The following is an 11,822-nucleotide window of genomic DNA, read 5'->3' as shown; positions in this document are numbered from 1 at the left end:
CGAGGAGGGTCGCTCCCTACGTCTGTGTGAGAGGGGGGGGGGACATACCCCTTGCGCATACACGAAAAACCACACACATGAAGAAATCCAATAAAGATCGACGTGTATGTGAATCAATGCTATACAAACAAATGCGTGCGACAGGTTGTGTTAAGAATATCTATTCTTGCAGCGTCTTGCGTTTCTTTCAGAGTCGGCCGACATTAGCCATCGCCTGCATCTATCTGAACGTTAGGTTAATCTTTACCCGGTCAGCATTAATTTTGCTTCGGTAAGTGTGCAGTTTTGTGTGTTTTATTCTAAGACTTTTTTGGATTAATATCTGCCTTCATCACCAATGATTGCGTCTTCGAAATCGAACCCCAAGATGACAGCTTGACATCCAACAACATCAGCAAACATCAGCATCTAGCAAACCTTAAGCTCCTGATATCTGATAAAAGCGCTCTTTGATCGCAGATCACTGTCTAACAGCAACAGCACAGCGGTAAAATAGACGAATCATTGTTTACGCTTTGTTTTTGCACAATACGCCGTCTGCTTTGTGTTCGCAAACCTTTCTACAGATGCATTTGTTAGTATTGCACAGCGCAATACTCTGGCCTGAAAGCAACTTGTTTTACTTCTTTGTGCAGCTCGCGAGCCTTCAACAAAGAGCGGACCAATCTACAGTTTGATTTATGTTCTATTGTATTTCTGACCTAGACGGCTTCCCTGAAGCCGGACAGTGGTGGCACAGCAGAGCCTGTCAGCGGCTCACCCAACGGCTTCTGCTGAAACACAACCGCTCGATGACCTTTTGGCCGACGCAGCCCAAAAGGCACCCGAGTACTCCGTATTCTAGAGCTTACCTGACCGCTGTGAGCAGACCAGAAAAATATTTCCTACTGAACGGTGTTGGAAGGTCGCCGTTATGTATGGTTTCATTTGGGTGAAGCAAATCACCTTGCGGTCTGCGTCCAGCCTGAGCGTTGCTGTTTAGGGTAGTCCTGCCCACACAGGTTCTTACTTATGCATTGGACATTTATCGTGATGCTCCGGTGGAGAACAAGCCAGCGTGCAGGAAGCATCGAAGTGTTGCTTTCTCAGACTAGCTCTTGTGCAAGGGGTAACCCGTGGCACGGTGGAAAAGTTCAGGCAAATGGAGAGATCAACCATTGGTAAAATAAAATTTATCGCCAGGAAAATACCAAAGGTGTTTTCAGCTTGTCAAACATTCTCGACCTGAGTCTTTCCTGGAAAAGGTGAATTTATTTGTGGTGCACCTGCGCATGTTAATAACAATCCCGCAAATATCTTGGTTGCTTACCGCTAACATCAGATTTCTTCAAAGACTGTAAAAACTAAGCAACAGTTGTGATTATGATGCAAATGACAAGTGCTGACAGTGGACTGTGGCTGTCTGTTTCCTCTCCTGGTTCCTCCACTGAAGGGCAAAGAGTGGTTCACTCCGCGCCAGATGTTTCCGTCGGACCTGGGTCGATGTCACCTTTTCATGTCTACCTGAAACTGACCAGCCAACTACCACAAAAGACACTTGCTAAAAGGAATATGTGCGACCAAGCTGCGGCAAAACTAAAGCGAGGCGCGCATCATTGAAAGCATCTAACAAACTCTCACTGCTGCATAATGCATTGCCTGGAGCCGAGTTGCACCGGACGCTGGCGCGGGCGTACGCGGGACGTCGCGAGGTGTCCCTCGGCCGGCCCACCGACCAACGGACAACCAAAGAACAGACAAACGCACTGGTGTTGGCAGACCGCCTGCATAACGCGCCGGAAATCGGCAGTATGGCTACGGATCACATATGTTGACTGGGGACGAGTAAAGGATGATTGTTAACAAAACAGCTTTTCGCTCCCATAAAAAGCGAGCTATTGCTATGCACATCTTTCCTTTTAACAGATAATTTGTGGACAAAAACAACGTCGTTATCAATGATGCACTAACACGACCTCGCATTCCATAACATCCGTGATAAGCCCAAAACTTCGTGGAATCCTTGTGGGGGTAATATAACAATGCTGAGAGGTAGTTACAAAGATACCAGAGGAATCCCTAGAGTATGCTGAAACACTTAATGCACATGCTAAAAACAACTTGTCCGTATGCCCTTAAAGATTGCTTAATGAGGTCGATTTGTTTTGGATTCATTACGCGCCATTCACGCGTCCGTCTAATGTTTGCTTCGTGAAGACTAGGAAAATATTGCTTCATGGCATGCATTTCATCAAATCCTCAGCCTTACAGCGGGGGCGAACTGCAGGCGATGAGCGTGGCTGGCTGCTGCACCAGCTGCAACTACTGGTGGGCTGCAACCGCAGACATCGGCTGGTCAACCGATGTCTGCACCCATGATAAGTTAGTGCACGCTGCAAGGCATCCGCCCCGATTGATCCAGCATCAGCGGCGGTTGTGAATTATGGACGCCGTTTCCTTGTCGTACTTTTCTATTCTCGTCTCTCTGAGGACCGATGATGACGTTTGCCCCAAATTCGCTTTTCTTTCTTCTCATTTTTCAAACTGCCAGACTCCACCCGGAAATTAACGCGTCGGTCACCAATGCTCGAAGCTGTGAACTGTACTGATCTATACCAACAGTCATAATATCCTCTATACAGGCAGCTCCGATCCGAGGGCTTTGTTGAAACATTTTACAAATCAGAACTCAGAAGCACCTAACTGAAGTTGCTCAGTCACCGCAAGAGCAAAGTAGGACATGTGGCGGTGATTACCGAGCTCATCGCATTTGTCTGACGCAATGCACTTCGTTCACTCATTGATTAATTTGGTTAATATATCAAGTAATATTTGTCATTAGCTTGCTTGGTTTGGGTATTGTTTATATTGTTCTTCTGGTTTCGTGTTGAATGAGTAAAACATATTGATTGTTCATACACAACGTTAAGCCTGTTGGATTTAGTATCAAATTCATTTGGTCGCTGGCCGACTGGGTCTGCAGTGGATGACAGGTAGCATCCATTGCTGCATCTACAGCAGGTGACAGCTAGCATCCATTATTAAATATATAGCGGATGACAGCTAGCATCCATTGCGGACCGAAATGGCGATGGTTGGCGGTTTTTGAACTGGTAGTTGAAGGGCCGGAAACTTTTTTTGCTCACCACGTGTTTTCCAGAGAAGTAATCAGAAATAATGTTCCAAAGTCTTCGCTGTGCCACAGCGCACCAGGAATATCCGCAGTCCATTTGGGAAAAGACTAGGAAAACATCTGTAGGCGACAGCGTTGTTTGTTCCCCATCATTGACAAGCAAAAGTAAAGCCGGCCGAGAGGCTGGTGGTCCGTCATAACTGGAATCAAAGGATTTTATACCATCTGGCGAGAAGAGCCCAAAAGTGGTCATATCACTACGGATGATGCGCGGGTGGGAATCAGCCTGCTCATGTGGTGTTCACGCTCAGCATGGGGAAGTTTTGGAAGCGTTGTCTGCGTTATCTTCTGTTACTATTGCATGCACACTGACGTGATAGCTAGAAAATCCACCTTGTGGAAGCTCCACCTTGTGAAAGAAAAAAAGAATCTAGCTTGATATCTGTGGGCAAATTTTACCGTTTGAGGGATATGCAATTCAATACTTAAAAGCATCTTTCTCACCGCTTGACAAGGCCTTTCTTACTCTGTGCTCCCTATTGCACTATGGGCCGGACTGCCTTCAAAAGCGGGATGAATTTAAACAAACAAGCCCATCAGAATGAAACCCAGTCGGTGCAGACATGCGGCGATTTGAATGGAGAGTTGTGAACAAACCATTGTAGTTAGATATGGAGAGGAAAAGGAAAGGAAAGGCACGTAGGAAAGCTGTTGTACTTATTCTAATGCACATTTCTGCTCCGAAAGCAAGCCATTCAACTGCCAAGTTTCTTTAGAAAAGTTATGTGCAGACAATACAATAGTTGTGGTGATCAAACAGTTTTAATTCTTTAAACCTCGATGAAATAGGTTTTTAAATCTCGAGATTGATATGGTCGTAGAAAGCTTTTAAGAAAAATGCGACACTTGAATTCACCACGTTGAAACAACTCTTACATGAGATGAATTCCAAGAACCTTTGCGAGGCACGCTGTTTCAGACCATTGACCTTCAATTGCAACCTTGTGACCTTGACAATGTCAGTTGTATGATATTTGCGATAGAAATAGTGTAGAACCAAATAACGTAGGAATAACTATCCCAACCCACATGTTTTTAGGAGTTATCTTTACTCCCTGAATTAATCCCACTATCAAAGATAAGTTGGCCCACAGTGCATTTAAGTCACTTGTCCAGTCATTAATCTTACCGTACACGTCAATGCAGCAGTCGCTTTCACCCTATTGACCTGACATAACATATCACAGCTCACATGTCAAAGGTGACATTCACCGCTGTTCCAGCGCACTTCTCATCTGATGCAGTTTGATGAGAACATTCCAATACCGTTTTCTATGTGGTTTTAGCTTGCTTCGGCTTGGAGAGTTTAGCGAGAGGCGAAGACTCTGAGAAGCCCTCATTGGGCGAAGGTGAAAACTACCGTGTGGGGGAGATTAACTATTACGCTGTTACTGAGACTGCCAGCTACTTACAACCGAGCTTTAAGGATGCCACCAGGGCGGGGGGGGGGGGGGCATCAATCTGCCGCAGGTCGTATAATGCCACGTGTCATGTCATGTCATGTCATTGGGGCCTTACGACGCACTCAGCTGCTGAGGCAATATGGCGTCGCCTGCCTCTCACCCGGGCAGGAAGGGCGGGTACCGCGGGGAATCGAACCCTGTACCTCTGGTTTCCCAGACGCGCAGTGGTTAACGCAGACGGGTTAACCACTGTAGTGGTTTGGAGCGACGAGTGTAGTGGTTAACGCAGACGCGTTAACCACTGCACTACCGCCCCCCCCCCCCCCCCCATAATGCCGCGCGCGTAACGTGATCTGACAAATTGACTTTTTGCGACCACCACGACTCGAAGCCGGATGGTCTCTCGAATACATGTATGCCATGTGCGGTCGACCTTTCGGTACGGTGCTGCATCTGAAATAACAAATAGCCAATACCGCCATTCGCACACACCAGATAAATGCAAAAAGCATATATACAGGCTCACTGGCAAAGCAGGAGACTGGATTATGACTATTTTTCTCGGTAGACAGGAAAATTTCCCTGCGGTCGGCCGACAGCGCGCTCTCTGAGAGACAGCGTGATAGTCTCGTGCCGGCTCATCCTCACTTGCACTCACGTTCTCTCCGGCTAGCGTTCTCAGATTCTTCCACCTCGGCAGCGCGGCATGCTGGCAGTATCATCTGCCCGACTTGCATGACGGCTTCTGAGTAGATGTCTCATGAGGTAGTGCTGTCGAAACGTCACTTTTTATTTTCATTCTTCAGGTCATATTTCAATCATATGGCGGCGCTGGAACGCGGCGCACCTGCGGATTATCGTACAGCGCGGTGTGAGCTACCAATAGGCTTGCTATTTTGCGCCACGATTTCCATCAGAGTGAATGTTGTATTGTTGAGCTTGCTGGCATCAACGAGTATCACAATATGATGGGTTCATTTTCAGGATTCATTCTCGCATATGTCGCTGTAGCTTAATGAGTTAGGCCGCTTACCTCCCATCCTATCTGTGGTAGGGTGGATGGGTCTGGGTCGCTCCGGCCCGTAGTGGGGTGGGTGGGTCTGAGTCGCTCCGGCCCGTAGTGGGATGGGTGGGTCTGAGTTGCTCCGGTCCGTGGTGGGTAGGGTGGGTCTGGGTCGCTCCGGCCCGTGGTGGGGTGGGTGGGTCTGGGTCGCTCCGGCCCGTGGTGAGGTGGGTGGGTCTGAGTCGCTCCGGCCCGCGGTGGGGTGGGTGGGTCTGAGTCGCTCCGGTCCGTGGTAGGGTGGGTGGGTCTGAGTCTCTCGGCCCGTGGTGAGGTGGGTGTGTCTGAGCCACTCCGGCCCGTGGTGGGGTGGGTGTGTTTGAGTCACTCCGGCACTCACAGTTCGCCCCTGGCTGCGATGGCCTGTGGCCGATGACAGCCACCGCTGAAGGTCATATGAGGTCAAAGGGTAGAGGGGCCGAACAGTGCATTGCAGCACCTTTAACTTCCGCCATAACATTATACCGTTGAAGTTAAACTTCTGATCGGATGGGGGTGTCAGGGTTCGCAATACAAACACTGCTTAGCGTGAACTCGGATCCCAGAGATGTTTCCGCACGAAACGTTTGAACTAAATTGATAAAAAGAATGTTTTTTTCATTTGTAACACAGCATGGACGACTGAGACTTCATAAGACCACTGAAATTATAGCTTCATGGTAACAGGACAGTTATCCGCATTATTTCACTTGCCATCATGCGTTCAGGGTTCGGCGGACCCGAACATGAAAGAGAAAAAAATATACGATACGAAGAACTGATGGTACAAGTACAGCATGACAGAACAACGCACAAAATATTTGCCGGCAGACGACTTTTCCGAGGCTGCCTAAACCGATTTTACTTAAGAGCGCAAGCAAAATATTTCGGCCGGATCTGAGTCGCCCCCCCCCCCTCCCCCACTCTTCTACAGCCGCAAGTTACCTTCACGCCAGAAGTAATGGGGTTGGCATGTTTGAACCGAGCCTGGAGGAACGGTATGTGATTTGACTGAGTCTCGGACCTTGCTGACCCAACATCAAAAGCAGCGATGTTTTCCAACTTCCAACGGCTCCAAGTAAGCAAGCTCGCCGATGGTTGAGCGTAAAATCAAGAGGGCTCGTTCAATCCTTGGGAGGCCTCAGTTGGCATAAGATATAAACTACCCTAATGACTGTTTGGTTGGTTCGCTTACGAAACAAGCTGATCGACGGCACAGCAAAGAGAAGAACAAAATCAAGACCTCACCCACTTAATGCACTCTTGCCCAGATATGATATTTGGCTTTGAACGGGTTAGATGGAATTGACTGACCTTGCTTTTCTTCATCAACTGAGGTGCAATAGATGGATTGGCATGTCCTTTTCTAAACGAGAGTGGAAAAGTGCGTGGTTTTGAACCGTAAATGCTTAAGACAAATGTAACTACTTATGATATATTAGGATCACTGACGACGCACGCATCGACCTAAATGTTACAGAAGTAGGACTTGAGTTCTACACGCTTTAAGTGATATCTCTGCTTCCTTTTTAGCATGCATAGTTCTGAACATGAACCAGACGCTGATTCAGCAGTGTCCACGAGCTGAAATGCACAGGACTGGCCGTCGGCGCATGCATGAGCTCACCATGGCACCGCGTCTCACGACCAGCAGGCGTGGTAGGTTATCAAGCTCGCATTTTTAAAGTAATTTTCCCCGACACGATACCTGACTGGAAATGCGCGATAGCTGCTCCGAGCCACCAGGTGCCCGCGCAATCCGATCGACCTGTCGCGGCTTATCCTCCCGAGATAAAGGCGTGAAGTGTGCCACCAAACCGTCCGAAAACTCACCGCACTAACGTCGACCATTTCTCCACGGTTCCGGAAAATTGTCCTCGGGAAAACGACATCGTACCCTGCGACGGCGAGAGAGGCACAATCTGCATGCGAACTGGCCGTGTTCGGCCAACCATCAGTTGATTGGGTGTTGGGGTCAGTTTATCTTGCATTAGCGGACTTTTGATAGTTATCCGGCCGGGACGTGCCCACTTTGGCCGTCGTACCCAGCTGCTGCGCCTGAAACAGGTGTTCGAGAGCTAGACAAGCGCGGACCATTACCCTGGTGAGTGGAATGCAAAGCCGGACTCGCTGGCAAGGCGTGGACCACACGGACCCTCGCACCATGGCGATAAGATATACATCGGCGGCTCTAATGGTGCACTTATGGCACTCCCGCCTGAAGAATCACCACGCCTCTGACAGAAAGGGATTCATGCATTTCGGCACACCATTTTTTCAGCTCACTTTAAACTTTCAACAGCTTACTTGAAAAGAAAAAGTGAAAGACCTTTATGTGATTGTGATATGAAAATTGATTATGTGATTAAAAATTGTGATATGAAAACCACACTTGTGAAAGATAGCTCCGAGCTGCCTATTCCTTCGTTACTGATCACGTTCTATTCCTGAGTGATCTGCAAGTCGAGGCAGGAGTAGCCACCAGCGAGCGTTGCGAGTCAGCCACGGCTATCTGCTTGATGGCGGCAGTGACACCGCGTGATGGTCAAAGGACGCAAGAAGAGATTCACCCAAATAATAGCGAATTTAGTACAATGGAGGATGGCTGGCGCACTTGCCGCGTGCTGAAAAAAGACTGCAGTGCTTTCTACGCATTTGTGATCATGCAACACTTTCCGACCGTGGAATTAGCTTCGTTATTTAATACGTAAAAAAGAGGTGGACAACATTCGTGCTAAAGATCACAAACACATCTGCACAGCGTAAACAGCACTTCATGTTGCCAAAGTGCCGCCTTAATAACGGTCGGACCTAATCACGCAACGCCAAGTCATGCATACATCGTTGGTGTTCGCCCAATTTTGGGTGCAGAATTTTGCAGGTGAAAATTGTGCAGCTGCGTTTGCAAGGTATGCAATCATTGTGTGATTCCGTGAGGGTAGGTTTAGAATATATACTGCGAAAATGGCGTTGGTAAAGCTATCGGAATCGTGCGTGAATCAAAACGCATTGAACGACTGTATGTCACATATTTGGTACGTCACTCATGTCGACCCCGTCAAACCCAGACTTGTGCCCGCATGTCTCCGGAACCCACAGTTATTGATTCACAACGTACAGAGTAAAGTTAAAAGTTGACATCTTCCTCGAACAAGGAACTATAACGCATACAAAACGAAGTTCTTTCCATCGCCGCCGCAGGTGCTATTGATCACATCCGCGCCAAAAGCGTGTCGGAATATAGCAAATTGTTTGAACTAAGCATATGCATGCCCGCTCTATCATGGGAATAGTATATCAAGGCCATTCCTCCTCAATAAGTACATGGCATGCATGCACACAGCACCATATAAGGCGACGCGTGACAATCTGGTTCGGCGTCAAGTGGGTTTGTAGCTAGCGTGACGAATTCAGTTTTAAATCTTTTGAGATCGAAAGAATTGGATTCCTCTTCGAAACGGTCATTGAGTTGAGCTCGTGAACTGCTACAAAAAATTCCTTGGCCATTCAATACTTGTTTTTGTCAGAGGTTTGCTCTTTACGCTGCGGTAATGTTGCAATATTTTTTATTTGGCATGACTCTTTGGCAGTCAGACGTATTGCTGGCACTTTCCAGGATAACGGCGATTTAGTGAATAGCGTTGTGACCGAAGAAATGGGCGACAGGAACAATGAACGATTTCGCGGCATAGATGTACAGTAACGGCCTACTACCTGCGATTTGCTCAAATCATATTCCCAACAACTAGACGTCTGCTGGCTTCATCCATTCATTCTTGCTGCAGCAACACAGCCGTAAGCCTACTGGTCTACAACCTACAACCTACAACCATCTGCAACCAGCTGTGATTTGATACCTATGATGGAATAAGCCATCGTCTTGTGGTCCACAATACCTTTCTTCCGCCTCTGGCCTCTCTATTTAATTCCTGGGTCAAAGTCATCGTGTCTTTGCCAGGCCTCGGAGGGATGCAAGGACCGGCGAAAAATGCGGACAAGACCTCCCAACAAAGTTTGTTGACCGAGCAAACGCACAGTCTTCAGCTGGTGGCTGTGGTTCATGAGTATTCAGTGTCGTCGATACTTTCACTTGTCACTGCCACAGCTTTTGCACGTGGCATGATCTGTGAAAGTCAGCTTTTCGTGCCGAATAAACACAAACCTGTCAGTTTCCATCAGGTTCTTCAGCTTTCTTCCAATATCTCTTGTAGATCACACGGCAGCCTCTTTCTAAACCACTGGGGTTACAGTTGAGCTCATGTGCAGCTTCGCTTGATAGCTGCGAAGCTTTCCCAGGCCACTGAACAGGGCCAGATGCTTCTCAGCCATGGTTATTGGTATGACTGATTTCACCCGAGAACTTAGAGGTAGCAATCCCAACTGAACGTTTGTGTCCTTGTCGAACAGCGTCACGTGATCACAAATGATCGCTTGAAATGTGTCTAACAGGGGCCTCTATGTCGACGAGGCGCCTCGAGTCGGTCATAGGGAAATTTGGTTAACAGGGACAGGGACGGGACCTCCGAATGGCAGAGGGCCTCTCCATTGGCCATGGCCCTCTGACAATCAAAGGAAACGCGAAAGCTTATACTTATTATCCACATTGAGGCAGTGAAAGGGTGCTGAGCCAGTCAGGGGTCCCAGTACCCAACTGTGGGCTCCCCAGCCCAGCTCCAGCATTGGCCCGCTAAGCCAAAGTGGAGTCGATGTGCCAATTATTGGACCTCCTGCGGCGGTCAGTGATGTTGTTACGTAATTGAGAGTTCCTGCATCGATCCCGAATCAGCTGCGGTCAGCTCGGATCAGAAAAACTTTCGCATCATGGAGGAGACCAATGTAATATAATGCATCCCTCTAAGGGTTTCCGGATCGGCCAGGAGATCCCGTCCGTGTCGCCAGAATGGCAGCCGGATGTGGATCGATGGATCGGAAAAGCCCTTCAGCCCTTGACCGGGGACAACAATGTGCCCCCTAGTGCTCTTCTCAAGGGGCTCCCTTTCCCGGAAAGAAATAAGGGTCTCATTAGTGTTGAATGGACTGGGACGAAATGACTTGAAAACGGACGAGACCATCCCATGTTGGCCTAACAATGTTTATTCTTTTACAGAATCAACTTGTGAAACAAGTTATCAAAAGCTTTGAGCCTGCGCGCCCGCAAGCTCCGAAGCAAGGGCAGCGATGGCCTGAGTTGCAGTTTCCGGTAAAACCGAGAGGCGTTGGCCACCGCAAGAAACATCACGCGGCGCGTGCCTTGAGTGCGAGAGCGGCCGTCGTGGAATAATGCTACCTAATCTCATTAAGAAATGATTAATACCGCTCAAAGATTAGGGTGTGCATATCCCTCTCTGCAACTTTTAACTTTCCATGTAGACAGATTAACACCTAAAGCAACACGAAAAATAGAGATTCTACATTTACTCTTCCAGTTCTACCACCAGGCTCCAGCACGACTTCGCTGTACTGTAAAGGTCAATCCATTAAATTAATTAATCTAAAAATTGCAAAGGAGGAATATGCGTGTGGCTGCCTTGTAAATGTACCGTTTGATGTCCTAAAACGTTTAAAGGTACTGGTTTTAGATGCGCCACAATTTTCGTCTACCCGTTTGCCACGGCTAAGCATTAGCCATAAGAACAACGCTGCGCGGCATATGGAGACTGCAACGCCTGGCATCACGTTTTTGTTGCGAAGATTTTTGAACGCGTATGCTCCTAACTACGTTACACAGATTGTATCACTCATCAATTCTGGCTGAAGCTTGAACGTTTCCAGGCAAACAAGGCTTGGCCATGCTAATATCAGTTGTTGACACATTTCGATCTGCATTTGCGATGACATTGATATCTCGATACAGCCCAGATAAATATTTTTACAAAATGTCTGTCTTCTATCGGTTAAAAAAGAGTCCCTGGGCTATTGTTACACGAAAAGCTCCGGTGATTTGTTTCCTGCAGTCGTTTGAGGCATGATTTCTTCAGTTAACACGCGCTCGGGTGGGGTCAAATTGACCCCTGAAGGTTTTTCCGGAACGATTTCCGAACGGCGCGGCGTAGCTATGCCAAATTTTGCATAGCTGTAGAAAATTGAATATGCAGATCGTTTGGCATCAACAATTTAAAGTTACCTTGTTAGGTCACTGACCTATAGCAGGTCAAAGTCAGGCCATGGTTTTAGCAAAGTCAATTTCTAGGGAATCGTTTAATCTGCT

This window comes from Pollicipes pollicipes, unplaced genomic scaffold, assembly GCF_011947565.3.
Source record: "Pollicipes pollicipes isolate AB1234 unplaced genomic scaffold, Ppol_2.1 Scaffold_3447;HRSCAF=4054_pilon_pilon_pilon, whole genome shotgun sequence".
In the NCBI taxonomy this organism is placed as follows: Eukaryota; Metazoa; Arthropoda; class Thecostraca; order Pollicipedomorpha; family Pollicipedidae; genus Pollicipes; species Pollicipes pollicipes.
This window is presented reverse-complemented; position numbering follows the sequence as displayed.